At 49.5% G+C, this 13,764-nt stretch overlaps 1 long non-coding RNA gene across 1 annotated transcript in view; it reads left to right on the forward strand.

Annotated features, from left to right (window-relative positions):
* LOC111520994 overlaps positions 1-2,299 on the forward strand; it is a 3,947-nt gene extending 1,648 nt beyond the window's left edge. The window contains exon 3 of the long non-coding RNA XR_002724824.1: positions 1,909-2,299. This is a non-coding gene — a long non-coding RNA (uncharacterized LOC111520994). The remainder of the gene's footprint in view (positions 1-1,908) is intronic.
* The last annotated feature ends 11,465 nt before the right edge of the window (positions 2,300-13,764 follow it).

The following is a 13,764-nucleotide window of genomic DNA, read 5'->3' on the forward strand; positions in this document are numbered from 1 at the left end:
GGACACGGTGGCTCACACCTGTAATCCCAGCACTTTGGGAGGCTGAGGCGGATGGATTACCTGAGGTCGGGAGTTTGAGACCAGCCTGGCCAACATGGAGAAACCCCATCTCTACTAAAAATACAAAAATTAGCCAGGTGTGGTGGCGCATGCCTGTAATCCCAGCTACTTGGGAGGCTGAGACAGGAGAATCGCTTGAGCCCAGGAGACCGAGGTTGTGGTGAGTCGAGATAGTGCCATTGCAGTACAGCCTGGACATCAAGCGCAAAACTCTGTCTCAAAAAATATATATATATTTATTTTTAGAGACAAGATCTTGCTCTGTTGCCTAGGCTGGAGTGCAGTCATGGCTCACTGGAGCCTTGAACTCCTGGGCTCAAGCAATCCTCCTGCCTCAGCCTCCCAACTATCTGAGACTACAGGCAGGCACCACTATGTCCAGTTAATTTTTAATTTTTTTTCATAGAGGTGGGGTCTCACTATGTTGCACAGGCTGGTCTAGAAAATTTTAAATTAAATATGTAACTCACATTTACAGTTCACTTTATTTATTTATTTATTTATTTATTTATTTACACAGAGTCTTGCTGTGTTGCCCAGGCTGCAGTGCAGTGGCATGATCTTGGCTCACTGCAACCTCTGCCTGCTGGGTTCAAGTGATTCCCCTGTCTCAGCCTCCCAAGTAGCTGGGATTACAGACGCCCACCACCACGCCCAGTTAATTTTTGTATTTTTAGTAGATTCAGGGTTTCACCATGTTGGCCAGGCTGGTCTCGAACTCCTGGCCTCATGATCCACCCACCTTGGCCTCCCAAAGTGCTGGGATTACAGGCATGAGCCACCATGCCCAACTGCAGACATCTTTTTGTTCTGTTTTTTCTTTGGAGATGGCGTCTCGCTCTGTCACCCAGGCCTCCTGGATTCAAGCGATCCTCCCACCTCAGCCTCCTGAGTAGCTGGGGCTACAGGTGTGCAACACCACGCCTGGCTAATTAAAAAGGTGACAGACCTTGTCTCAAAAAGCAAACAAACAAAAAAACCACGTGTGTGCACGTGTGTGTGTGTATGTGTGGGGAGAGAGAGAGAGAAAGAAGAAGGATATGATACATCAAATGTAGTAAAATGAAAACATTTGGGAAATATTTGAAGTATTTGTGACTTTTCTTTAAGTCTGAAAGTATTTCAAAATTAAAAAAAAAATAATGTAAAAGGTAAATAGTGCCAGGTGTGGTGGTGCACACCTGAAATCCCAGCACTTTGGGAGGCCAAGGCCGGTAGATCACCTGAGGTCAGGAGTTTGAGACCAGCCTGGCCAACATGGTGAAACCTCATCTCTACTAAAGATACAAAAATTAGCCAGGCATAGTGGTGGGCACTTGTAGTCCCAACTACTTGGGAGGCTGAGGCAGGAGAATCACTTGAATCTAGGACGTGGAGGTTGCAGTGAGCTGAGATTGCACCACTGCACTCCAGCCTGGGTGACAGAGCAAGACTCTGTCTCCAAAAAAAAAAAAAAAAAAGAAAAAAAAAGAAAAAAAAAGGGTGAGTAGTACCAAGTGGTGCTGGAAGATACAGGATATAAAACCCCTGGGCACAGCTGGTGTGAGTGGAGAGGGGACAGCCTTTCTGTAGAGCACCTGGTACTTAGTCAGATCAGTCCCCCCATCCCCTACAACCCATTCCCAAGCCAAAGTCCCAGAGACATCCTCACGCCAGCCCTGGAGGGTGCAAGGAGGCGGCAGCTCACCTTATCTGTGGTGGGGCAAGTTGGGGGTCACTTGGGTGTCTACCCCAGGGACTGGGCGGCTGAGACTGGGGACTGCTCACAGAAAGGACCGTGGATGAGCCACAGCCACAAAACCCTTAACACAGGTGTTCATGCACAAAGTAGCCACATGTGTTTTGCAGGGACACATTCCAGCAAAAAGACACAAAGTGACAGAATGGCTGCCTTTGAGTGGGGGTGAAAGGAGGTAGATGGCAGGTACCAGAAGAGAAGGGAATAAATATATGAAGAAAAATGACCCCCTCGGGCAGTGCCTGGCACAGCATAAGTGCCCAGGAAACAGAGGCCCAGCTGCTCACGTTCTGGGCAGCAGGGCTGGGACCAGCGCCGGCTTCCTGGTTAAGGAGGCCATCCTTTCCTCTTGAGGGGTCTGAGTATGCATGTCAGCACCTGGTGGGCACGCAGCACCCAGCCGACCAGGGGCCTTCCCCTCTGTGGGTGTCACCAGCCTGGCCCTGAGAACTGGATGAAAGCTGGAATAATTCCTCCTGTAATAAAGCAAACGCGACCACGTTCAACCTTTCCCTTCATTTCAGAGGCTTCCCGCACCCGATGCCTCCCACAGCCTCAGGCTGAGTCCCCAGGTGCTCCAGTGGGGGTGGTAATGCTGAGCACTGAGTTGGTTTCCATAGTTTTCATCATTAAAATGTTTAAATGACTAGGCTGGGCACGATTGCTCAGGCCTGTAATCCCAGCACTTTGGGAAGCCGAGGTAGGTGGATCACTGGAGCCCAGGAGTTTGAGACCAGCCTGGGAAACATGGCAAAATCCTGTCTCTACAAAATGCAAAAAAATTAGCTGGGTGTGGTGGCACTACAGGTGCCTGTAGTCCCAGCTACTTGGGAGGCTGAGATGTGAGGATTGCTTGAACCTGGGGAGGTTGAGGTTGCAGTGAGCTGTGATTGTGCCACTGCACTCTAGCCTGGGTGACAGTGACACACCTTGTCTCCAAATAAGTAAATAAATAAATAAAATTAGCCTGGCATGGTGGCACGTGCCTGTGGTCCCAGCTACTTGGGAGGCAGAGGGGGGAAGGGCATCTGAGTTTGGGGGGTTGAGGCTGCAGTGAGCTGTGATGGTGCCAATGTACTTGAGCCTAGGCTACAGAGATCTTATCTAAGAAAAGCCTAAATGAAAGTGTGGTGAGGAGCAGGCTTGAGTTATATTCATGCTGAGCTCTTCAGGATAGAGTCTCAAAAAAAGTGGCATTGGTGGGGCTCTCCCTCTGTTTATTCACTAATCTGTTTTATTTTTTATATTTATTATTTTTTTATCTACTTTTTTTGAGATGGAGTTTCAACTCTGTCACCCAGGCTGGAGTGCAGTGGCATGATCTTGGCTCACTGCAACATCCATCTCCTGGGTTCAAGCGATTCTCCCACCTCAGCCTCCAAGTAACTGGGATTACAGGCATGCGCTACCACGTTCAGCTAATTTTTAGTAGAGACAGAGTTTCACCATGTTGGCCAGGCTGGTCTTGAACTCCTGACCTCAAGTGATCCACCCGCTTTGGCCTCCCAAAGTGCTGGGATTACAGGTGAGAATCACCACGACCCGCCCATTTTATTTTTAACATTTAATTGGGTAAGCTGCAGATACCCCTCAAGATGTCAGTGTGCATGTCATTAACTAGAGTCCAATACTTGTTTCTCTGTCTGTAAAGCTTACATTTGGTGAATTGCACAACTCTTAGGTGTACTTTTGATTACTTTTTTTTTTTCAGATGGAGTTTTGCTCTGTCACCAAGACTAGAGTACAGTGGTGCGATCTCTGCTCACTGAAACCTCAGCCTCCCGGGTTCAAGTGATTCTTCTGCCTCAGCCTCCTGAGCAGTTGGGATTACAGGCGCCCACCACCGCGCCTAATTTTTGTATTTTTAGTAGAGATGGGGTTTCACCATATTGGCCAGGCTGGTCTTGAACTCCTGACCTCAAGTGATCCACCCGCCTCAGCCTCCCAAAGTGCTGGGATTACAAGTGTGAGCCACCGTGCCCGGCCACTTTTGATTACTTTTGACAAATGCATCTAGCTGCACTGCCCAGACTCCCTCCAAGATATTAAACATGCAGTGGGTTGAATTGTGTCCCCCAAGAAGATATGTTCAAGTCCCAACCCCTGGGACCTGTGAATGTGACCTTATTTGGAAATAGGGGCTTGCAGATGTAACCCAACTTAAGATGAGCTCATTCTGGAGTAGGGTGGGCTCTAAATCCAATGACTGGTGTTTACATAAGAGAAAGAAGGCACTGGAAGAAGGCTGTTGGAAGATGAAGGCAGAGATTGGGGTAATGCAGCTAGAGCCAGGGAACATGGTGAATGGCAGGCAAGCACCATGGACGAGGCAAGGAGGGATTCTTCCCCAGAACCTCCAGAGGGAGCAGGGCCCTGGTTTCAAGGGAAAATAAATTTCTGTTGTTTTGGGTTTGTGGTATCTTATCATGGTGGCCCTGGGAAACTCACACGAAACACATACCATCACCCCAACGAGCACCCTCATCCCCTCCCCAGTTGTGCTCTCCCGCAACTGGCAACCACCGTTCTGGTGTTTTCCTCATGGGTGCGTTCTGCCTGTTCTAGAGCTCTATACAGATGGGATCACGCAGGAGGTTCTTGGTGTCTGGCATCTTTCACTCACACAAGATCGGAGATTTACTGTTGCAGCTATCAGTGTTGGCACGCCTATAATTAAAGTCCATTTACTTGAAGAGGAAGTAAATTTTGAAGTTGAGGAGGAGGGAGTAGGCAGTAAGCTTTCTCCTTTTTTTTTTGACGGAGTTTCGCTCTTGTTGCCCAGGCTGGAGTGCAATGGCGTGATCTTGGCTCACCGCAACCTCCACCTCCCGGATTCAAGCGATTCTCCTGCCTCAGCCTCCCGAGTAGCTCGGATTACAGGCCTGCACCACCACGCCCGGCTAAGTTTTGTATTTTTAGTAGAGACGGGGTTTCGCCATATTGGTCAAGCTGGTCTTGAACTCCCGACCTCAGGTGATCCGCCCGCCTCGGCCTCCCAAACTGCTGGGATTACAGGCGTGAGCCACCGCTCCCGGCCTGTAAGCTTTCTCTTTAAAGCTGGGCTTGAGGCCCCCTCTTCCCGGGGGTCTCTGGCCCTCAGGCGCCCCGACCTGAAGCTGTTTCCGAGTTCAGACAGAGGTTGCAGAGATCGGAGGCAGGCCTTCGCGCCACCTTGTGGCCATTCTAGGCAGCGCAACCCGTGATGCCTGTGGTGGGGCGTGGGGCGTGGGCGTGGGGAAGGTGGGTGGGGTGGGCAAATGTGTATTTTCCTGGGGTGGGCCCTCAAGTCACTGAGCACCTACTCAGTGCTTGTATGATTCCACTATGTGTGTGGGGGCGGAGATGACCTAGATTGGGCAGACCCTAGAGGGGTTCCCAGGAGAGGGAGATTGCACAACACTAACTCCAGTAGGGTGGATGGAGTGAGGCCCAGAGGCCTGAAGTCCAGCTAAAGCCTGGAGGAGGGGACAGTAATGGACTTGGGCATTCAGGGAACATTTCCCTGGGCGTCTCTACACCTGGGGATGGAAAGGAAGGGTGTTAAAGGCAAGGGAACAGCACAGCCAAGGTGTGGAAACATGACCCGGCAATATTCTGCACCCAGCCAATCATAAGGTAATACGTGTCCATGGTGAACAGTTTTTTTTTCTTTTTAGAGACAGGGTCTTGCTCTGTCACCCAGGCTGGAGTGCAGTGACACAATCATGGCTCACCGCAGCCTTGACCTCTTGGGCCCAAGAGATCCTTTTGCCTCAATCTCCTGAATATCTGGGACTGCAGATGCACACCACCATGCCTGGCTAGTTTTGGACTTTTTTTTTAGATGGGGCTCTCGCTATATTGACTGGCTTGTCTTAAACTCCTGGCCTCAACTGATCCTCCTGCTTTGGCCTCTCAAAGTGCTGGGATTATAGGCGTGAGCCACCACGCTCAGCCCCATGGTGAACTGTTTTTTTTTTTTTTTTCTTTTTTGAGACAGGGTCTTGTTCTGTTGCCCAGGCTGCAGTGCAGTGGCGTGATCTCGACTCACTGCAGCCTCCGCTTCCCGGGCTCAAGTGATTCTCCTGCCTCAGCCCTCCGAGTAGTTGGGATTACAGGGTCCCACCACCATGCCTGGCTAATTTTTGTATTTTTAGTAGAGATGGGGTTTCACCATGTTGGCCAGTACGGTCATGAACTCCTGACCTCAAATGATCCACCCGCCTCGGCCTCCCAAAGTGCTGGGATTACAGGCGTGAGCCACTGCGCCCGGCTGGCTTAAGTCTTAAGCAGCAGCTTCCACTTTTGTGTTCTGGGGGAGGCCACCAGCTATATAAGAAGTCTGTGCTGGTTGCAAAAAGTGCAAGGTTTTTTTTTTGAGACAGAGTCTCGCTCTGTCACCCAGGCTGGAGTGCAGTGGCTGGATCTGAGCTCACTGCAAGATCCGCCTCCCGGGTTCGCGCCTTTCTCCTGCCTCAGCCTCCTGAGTAGCTGGGACTACAGGTGCCCGCCACCTTGCCCGGCTAGTTTTTTGTATTTTTTTTAGTAGAGACGGGGTTTCACCGTGTTAGCCAGGATGGTCTCGATCTCCTGACCTCGTGATCCGCCCGTCTCAGCCTCCCAAAGTGCTGGGATTACAGGCTTCAGCCACCGCGCCTGGCCAAAAAAGTGCAAGGTTTAAAAAAAAAAAAAAAAGGACTGTGCTGAGGAGACCACATGGAAAGGCCACCAGGCAAGAGAGGCCAGGAGGAGAGGCTGCTTGAAGGGACAACTTGCAGCATGTGCAGAGGCCACGTGGGGAGTAAGAAACTGCCAGAGGGAGCACTGAGGAACTAAGGCAGCAGGCACATGATCCAGCCATTCGCCACTCAGGCCAGCCCAGCTGAGGTGCCACACATGCAGCACAGAAGCCACTGTGGACCCTTGGAGCAGAGACAAGCTGTCCCCTCATGCTCTGTCCTAATTCCTCACCCACAGGATTGTGAGCAAATACATTGGTGGTTATTTCAAGCCCTTAAAAAACAGAATTACTGGCGGGGCGTGGCAGCTCACGCCTGTAATCCCAACACTTTGGGAGGCCGAGGTGGGCGGATCACTCGAGGTCAGGAGATTGAGACTAGCCTGGCCTACATGGGCGAAACCCTGTCTCTACTAAAAAGACAAAATTTTTTTTTTATTTTGTATTTTTAGGGCGTGGTGGCAAACATCTGTAATCCAGCTATTTGGGAGGCTGAGGCACAAGAGCTGCTTGGACCTGGGAAGTGGAATTTGCAGTGAGCTGAAATCTGAGATCACGCCACTGCACTTCAGCCTGGGCAACAAAGTGAGACTCTGTCTCAAAAAAATAAAAAAACTTACTAAAAAAAAAAAAAAAAATTACTGTATAATCCAGTAACCACCACTGGGTATATATCCCATGGAAATGAATCTATTATGGTGAAGAAATATCTGCGTTCGCACGTTTATTGCAGCATTATTCACTAAGTTTTGAGGTGTGTCGTTACATGGCAGCAGCCAGAATCCCCGGCCCTCGGCTACTACTGTTGCTGGTTTCTTATGATGCTTCCAGCACGAACCTCTGCATCTTCAAATACACGAAGCTGGGCATACGCCTGCAGTCCCAGCTACTCAGGAGGCTGAGGTGGGAGGATCGCCAGGGCCCAGGAGTTTGAGGATGGGGTGTGCTATGATCTCACTGTGAACAGCTACTGCACTCTAGTCTGGGTGATACAGTGAGACCGTTTCTAAACAAACAAACCAAAAAGAATACGTACATTCCCACTCCTTCCCTCATTTATGTGGGGTTCACACACCACACATCTGGCCTGCTCTTGGCTTTTTTTTTTTTTTTTCCAATTAATGATAGATCTTGGAGATTGTTCTAGGTGTGTACTGTTCAATATAGTAGTCACTAGTCCAGGAGGTGATTTAAATTTATTTAAAAAAATTAAGTTTTATGTATTTTTAAAAATAGAGCAATCCTCCTGCCTCAGCCTCCCAAGTATCTGGGACTACAGGCACACACCACCATGCCTGGCTTATTTTTTTTTGAGACGGAGTCTCACTCTGTTGCCCAGGCTGCAGTGCAGTGGCACGATCTTGGCTCACTGCAACCTCTGCCACCTGGGTTCATGTGATTCTCCTGCCTCAGCCTCTCGAGTAGCTGGGATTACGGGCACCTGCCACTGTGCCTGGCTAATTTTTTGTGGGTTTTTAGTAGAGACAGGGTTTGACCATCTTGGCCAGGCTGGTCTTGAACTGCTGACCTCATGATCCACCCTCCTCGGCCTCCCAAAGTGCTGGGATTACGGGTGTGAGCCACTGCACCTGGCCTTAACTTAAATACAATTCAATAAAATTAAAAATTCAGTTCCTCAAGTACACTAGCCACATTTCAGGAATTCAACAAACACACATGGCTGATAGCTGCCATATCAACCCAGATAGAGAACATGTCCATCATTCTAGAAGGTTCTGTTAGACAGTGCTGGTCTAAATCCTCTCCCATGGAGCTGCCTCATTCTTCTTAGTGTTCTTTGGTAATGACAGCCACTGATGTTACCTCACAAGCTTTGCTATTGTAAAGCATTTGCCATTGTCCATTTGTCTTTAAGCAAGTGTGAGTGTCTTGGTGGCATAAATGCCTTGCATGTCTGGGTCCAGTGACATTTCCCATTTTGATGGGCACGGCCAGATTGGAACTGGAGGTTATAGCACTTTGCACAGCTACTGAAACTCTAAGAGTGCCTGTTTGTCCACACCTTCATCAGCACTGTGTCATTCACATTTTAAAAAGATTTTAGCTAATGGCAAACGTTTTCCAGACAAACATGGCTTTACCAGGCCCCTGCCCTGCCTGTTGCCTCTCAAGTCACAATGCCAGTGGGCACCTTTCCATAGGTGAAGATCCATCTTTTGTTTGTTTGTTAGAAATGAGATCTTACTGTATTGCCCAGGCTGGTCTCGAACTCCTGGGCTCAAGGGAACGTCCTGCCTCAGCCTCCCAAAGTGCTGGGATTACAGGTGTGAACCACTGTGCCTGGCCCACATTGGCCTTTTTTTGTTTTCAAATTGCGGTAAAACATGCAGAACATAAAACTTACCATATTAACCATTTTAAGTGCACAGTTCAGTGCCATTAAGGACATTCACGCTGTTGGGTAATCATCACCACCATCCATCTCCAGAGCCCTTTCCATCTTCCGAAACAGTAACTCTATATCCATTGAACAAGAACTTCCTCCCACCTCAGCTTCTGGCAACCACTGTTCTGTTTTCTGTCTTTATGAATCTGACTACTCAAGGTACTTCATGCAAGTGGTATCATGCAGTATTTGTCCTTTTGTGACTGGCTTATTTCACTTAGCACGATATCCTTAAGGTTCGTCCGTGTTGTAGCCTATGTCAGAATCTTCTTCCTTCTTAAGGCTAAATAACATTCTATTGTGCAGACATACTGCATTTTGTCCATTCATCCATCGATGGACACGAGTTGCTTCCACCTCTTTTTCTTTTTACACGGAGTCTTGCTTTGGACTCACCCAGGCTGGAGTGCAGTGGTGTGATCTTGGCTCACTGCAACCTCCGCCTCCAGGGTTCAAGCGATTCTCCTGTCTCAGCCTCCTGAGTAGCTGGGATTACAGGTGCCCACCACCACACCCGGCTAATTGCTTCCACCTTTTGGCTATTGTGAAGAAGGCTGCTATCAACGTGGTGTACAAATGTCTCTTCGAGATCTTGCTTTCAATTTGCTTGGGTACACACCCAGAAATAACATTGCTGGGTCATTTGGTAATTCTATTTTTAATTTTTTGAGGAACAACCATACTATTTCCCACAGTAGCTACACAAGTGTTCCAATTTCTACACATCCTCCCCAACGCAGCAGCCATCCTAAGGGGCGTAAGGTGGTAGCTCACTGTGTTTTATTCCTTTTTAGTTGACACATAATAATTGTACATGTTTATGGGACACAGAACGATATCTCAATACATGTATACAACATGTAATGATCAAATCTGGGTAATTAGGATATCCATGACCTCAAGCATTTATCATTTCTTTGTGTCAGGAACATTCAAAATCCTCCCTTCTCATTGCGGTTTTTTTTGTTTGGTTGGTTGGTTTGTTTTGTTTTTTTTTTGAGACGGAGTCTCACTCTGTCGCCCAGGCTGGAGTGCAGCAGCACAATCTTGGCTCGCTGCAACCTCCGCCTACCAGGTTCAAGCAATTCTCCTGCCTCAGCCTCCCAAGTAGCTGGGACTACTGGCACGTACCACCATGCCCAGCTAATTTTTGTATTTTTAGTAGAGACGGGATTTCACCATGTTGGCCAGGCTGGTCTTGAACCTCAGGTGATCCACCTCAGGTGATCCACCAAAGCGTTGACCTCAGGTGATCTTGACCTCAGGTGATCCACCAAAGTGTTGGCGTGAGCTACTGCACCTGGCCTCATTGCAATTTTGGTTTGTATTTCTTTAGTGGTTAGTGATGTTGAGTATCTTATCATGTGATTATTAGCCATTCACAGTTTTCTTTGGAGAAATGTTTATTCAAGTCCTTTGCTCATTTTTAATTGAGTTGTTTTTATTGCTGTTGAGTTGTAAAAGTTCTTTATGTATTCTGGATATGAACCCCTTATCAGATATATGATTGGCAAATATTTTCTCCCATTCCATGTTTCCATGTTACTTTTTTTTTTTTTGAAGGCAGAGTCTTGCTCTTGCTCTGTCACCCAGGTTGGAGTGCAGAGGCACAATTTCGGCTCACTGCAACCTCCGCCTCCCGGGTTCAAGTGATTCTCATGCCTCAGCCTCCTATGTAGGTGGGCCTCCACCTGCGCGCCCCCATGCCTGGCCAAGCGAGTAGAATTTTTAGTAGAGATGGGGTTTCACCATGTTGGCCAGACTGGTCTCAAACTCCTGACCTCAAGTAATCCACCCACCTCGGCCTCCCAAAGTGCTAGGATTATAGGCATGAGCCGCCATGCCTGGCTGACCCCCACTATTTCTATGACACAAATTCCCGCTACTCGCTGTCATCACCGCAACTACGTGCTCCTACTTCAGGGCCTTTGTACTTGCTGTTCCCTCTGTGTGGTCTGAGGTCCCCGCAGATACCTGCTTCACCACATTCAGGTTTTTGCTTAAATGTCACCTCAGTGAGGCCTTCCCTGACTACTCTAACATGAAGTTAAAATGAACTCCCCTAGCTTGGGCAATATAATGAGACCTGATCTCTACAAAACATTAAAAAAAATCTGCTGGGCATGGTGGCATGTCCCTGTGGTCCCAGCTACTTGGGAGGTTGAGGGGGGACGATCACTTGAGCCCAGGAAGCAGAGGTTACAGTGGGCAGAGATCGTGCCACCGCACTCTAGCAGTGAGGCCCTGTCTCAACAAACAAACAAACAAAAAAACCCGGAAAACAATCAATCAAATCTTCGAGAACTCCTGCTCTGCTCCCCTGCTGTATTTTCCTCCGTAGTGCTGAGCAGAATTGAACACAATCTATACTTTAATCATTGATCTTGTTTAGTGCTTGTCTTCCCCCAGGACAATGTCAGCTCCATGAGAACAGAAATTGCTTGTCTTGTCCATGAATGTGTCTTTAGGGCCAGGATTACATGATGTGCCAAGGAACATCTGATGAAAGACTACATGAAGGTTGAGCACTATTTTCTTTTCGTGGGACACTCTGGTTCCTCTCAGCAGCCTGCTGATGCCCTGTGTGCATCTGTCACATCCATGGCACTGACCTCCCCTGATCCCAGAGCAAGGGCGCCCAGCGGGTCTTCACGCATGTGAATGGCTCCTGCAGTCCCAGAACCTGCCACCTGGGGGCAGTATATACTCAGGCAAGTTTCATTACCAGGCTTGAGCACCTCCCGTCTCCAAAATCCTGGATCCCAGAACCTCAGAGCCTGGCAGCCCTCGGGGATCTATCTTTGCCAGCCCCATCTGGCAGAGGGGGAATCGAGGCCTCAGAGAGGAGGCATGATGGGGAAAATCTCAAACATTGGAATCAGGGAATCTGACTTTTAAGTCTGGCTTTTGTACCCATTCACAAGGGTACAAGGGGGACTTGGAGGGGGAAGTAGGAAGTGCTAACTCGCTTTGGGCCTCAGTTGCCCCATTTGCCTGCTTTGTGGGGTGAAAGGGCCATCGGATTCACTCTGATGTGTCGGGGAAGGCCAGCAGTGAGGGGGAACAGCAGGCCCAGAACCCCAGAGAGAAGATTGTCACCCCATTTTATATATCAGGGAATGAGGCCCAGAGGGGACATCGGACACGGCCGGAGAGCCACAGCATGGAAGGCACAGGGCAGGACGAAAGGCCAACCCCTGCCATCCCCCTGCCCCATGCCCACTAGAGACATCCCCCATTCATGTTCTGATGGTTCACCTTTTTGCCATATCTTCCCACCTGCTAGCTGATTTCGAAGCCCCTTTGCAGAACACTGTCTGTCAAAGCAGCCACGTGGGTCTCCCCTTGGGGAGTCGCCTCAGTTTTCTCCTCTTGAAAATGGGATAGGGAAAAGCTGCAGAGATGGGGAGGAGGAATTGTGAAAGCAGTTTGGGGGCAGAGGAGGACGTGTGTCCCAGGTAGGAAAGTGCCTGTTCCCTCCCCGCCCCCGCCTGGCTTCTGCCCACCACCATGTGGCCACGTGGGCCCAGCCCACAGCTTCAGGTTTTAAAAGAGGAGCTGGAAATTTGAATTCTGATGTGAAATCTCCTGATTTTTAAATGTTGGCAATAAATTCACTTAAACATACATACATCAAGCAAAACGCTATGGGGTCAAACTGAACACATCTATGGTCTCGATTTGGCCACTGGCTGCCAGTTTGAGACCCTTTCCGGCTCTAGGTTCTGAGGGCGGGTGACTGGGAGAGGTGGCGCCAGGGGGATCCTGGTTTCCTGGGCCCACACAGCCACTCGCGGGCTCTGGGCCTCTGGGCCGTGGTGGTTCAAGCCCCCACCATCCCCGCTCCTTGGGGAAAGGCTGAACAGTACTGGGGTGGGGGTGGGGGAGCAGCAGGCGGGGCCTGTTGAGCAAGAGCCTTGTAAAAACAAGGGCTTACGTCACCCTAGCTTGCAGCTTCCCTGCAGGACACCTGGCTTGGCACCGGGGTGGGACCTGCTCTGAGAAGGGATGGGTCATCCCCGGCAGGGGGTGGAGGGCAGGGAAGGGTGGCAAGCATGTTCCACCCCAGTGGCCAGAGGGCCTAGACCCCTGCTGGGGCTGAGTCTTTGGGGGCTGGCCTGCAAGGTCCGAGTAACACCTTAGCACACTGTGTGACCCCAGGTCTACCCTCCTCTCGGCCTCAGTTCTTCTATCCAGAAGATGGGACTCACATTGCCAGGCCTGTTATGACAAACCCAAGGGGGTAAGTCTGGCTGGAAAGATGTTATCCTTCTCATCCTTTCATGTGACCTGGAGCAGACGCACTTAGCTCTTTTGGGCCTCAGTTTCCTCATCTGTAAAGTGGAGTAATTATAAGACTTTGGCCAGGTGCAGTGGCTCACGCCTGTCACCTCAGCACTTTGGGAGGCTGAGGCAAGAGGGCCACTTGAGGCCAGGCGTTCGAGAAAAGCCTGAGCAACACAGTGAGATATCCATCTCCACAAAACATTGAAAAATATGAAAAAAGAAGAAAAAAAGACCTGCCTCCTACAAATTATCAGTAGGATTAAATGAGTTATTACCTGCAAAGAGCTTGGAATGTGGTTCAGGGAGGTGGAAGGTTGGCCTGAGGAAAAACAGCAAACCCTCCAATTAGCTTCAGTCCCCCAAATCTCCCTGCATCTCTTCAGAATCCAGAAGGGGTCCATGGGCGAGTGCCGTGGCTCAGAGACGGGAGCCATTTTGCCTAAGGTCACCAGTCCAGCTAATGAGGAACCTCTCCTTCTTCTCAGCCTCCTCCATTTATTCACTCGTCATTCACTGAGCACCTTCTGTGTACCAGGCTGTGTTCTAGGCACCAGG

Source organism: Piliocolobus tephrosceles, chromosome 20 (genome assembly GCF_002776525.5).
Source record: "Piliocolobus tephrosceles isolate RC106 chromosome 20, ASM277652v3, whole genome shotgun sequence".
NCBI lineage: Eukaryota > Metazoa > Chordata > Mammalia > Primates > Cercopithecidae > Piliocolobus > Piliocolobus tephrosceles.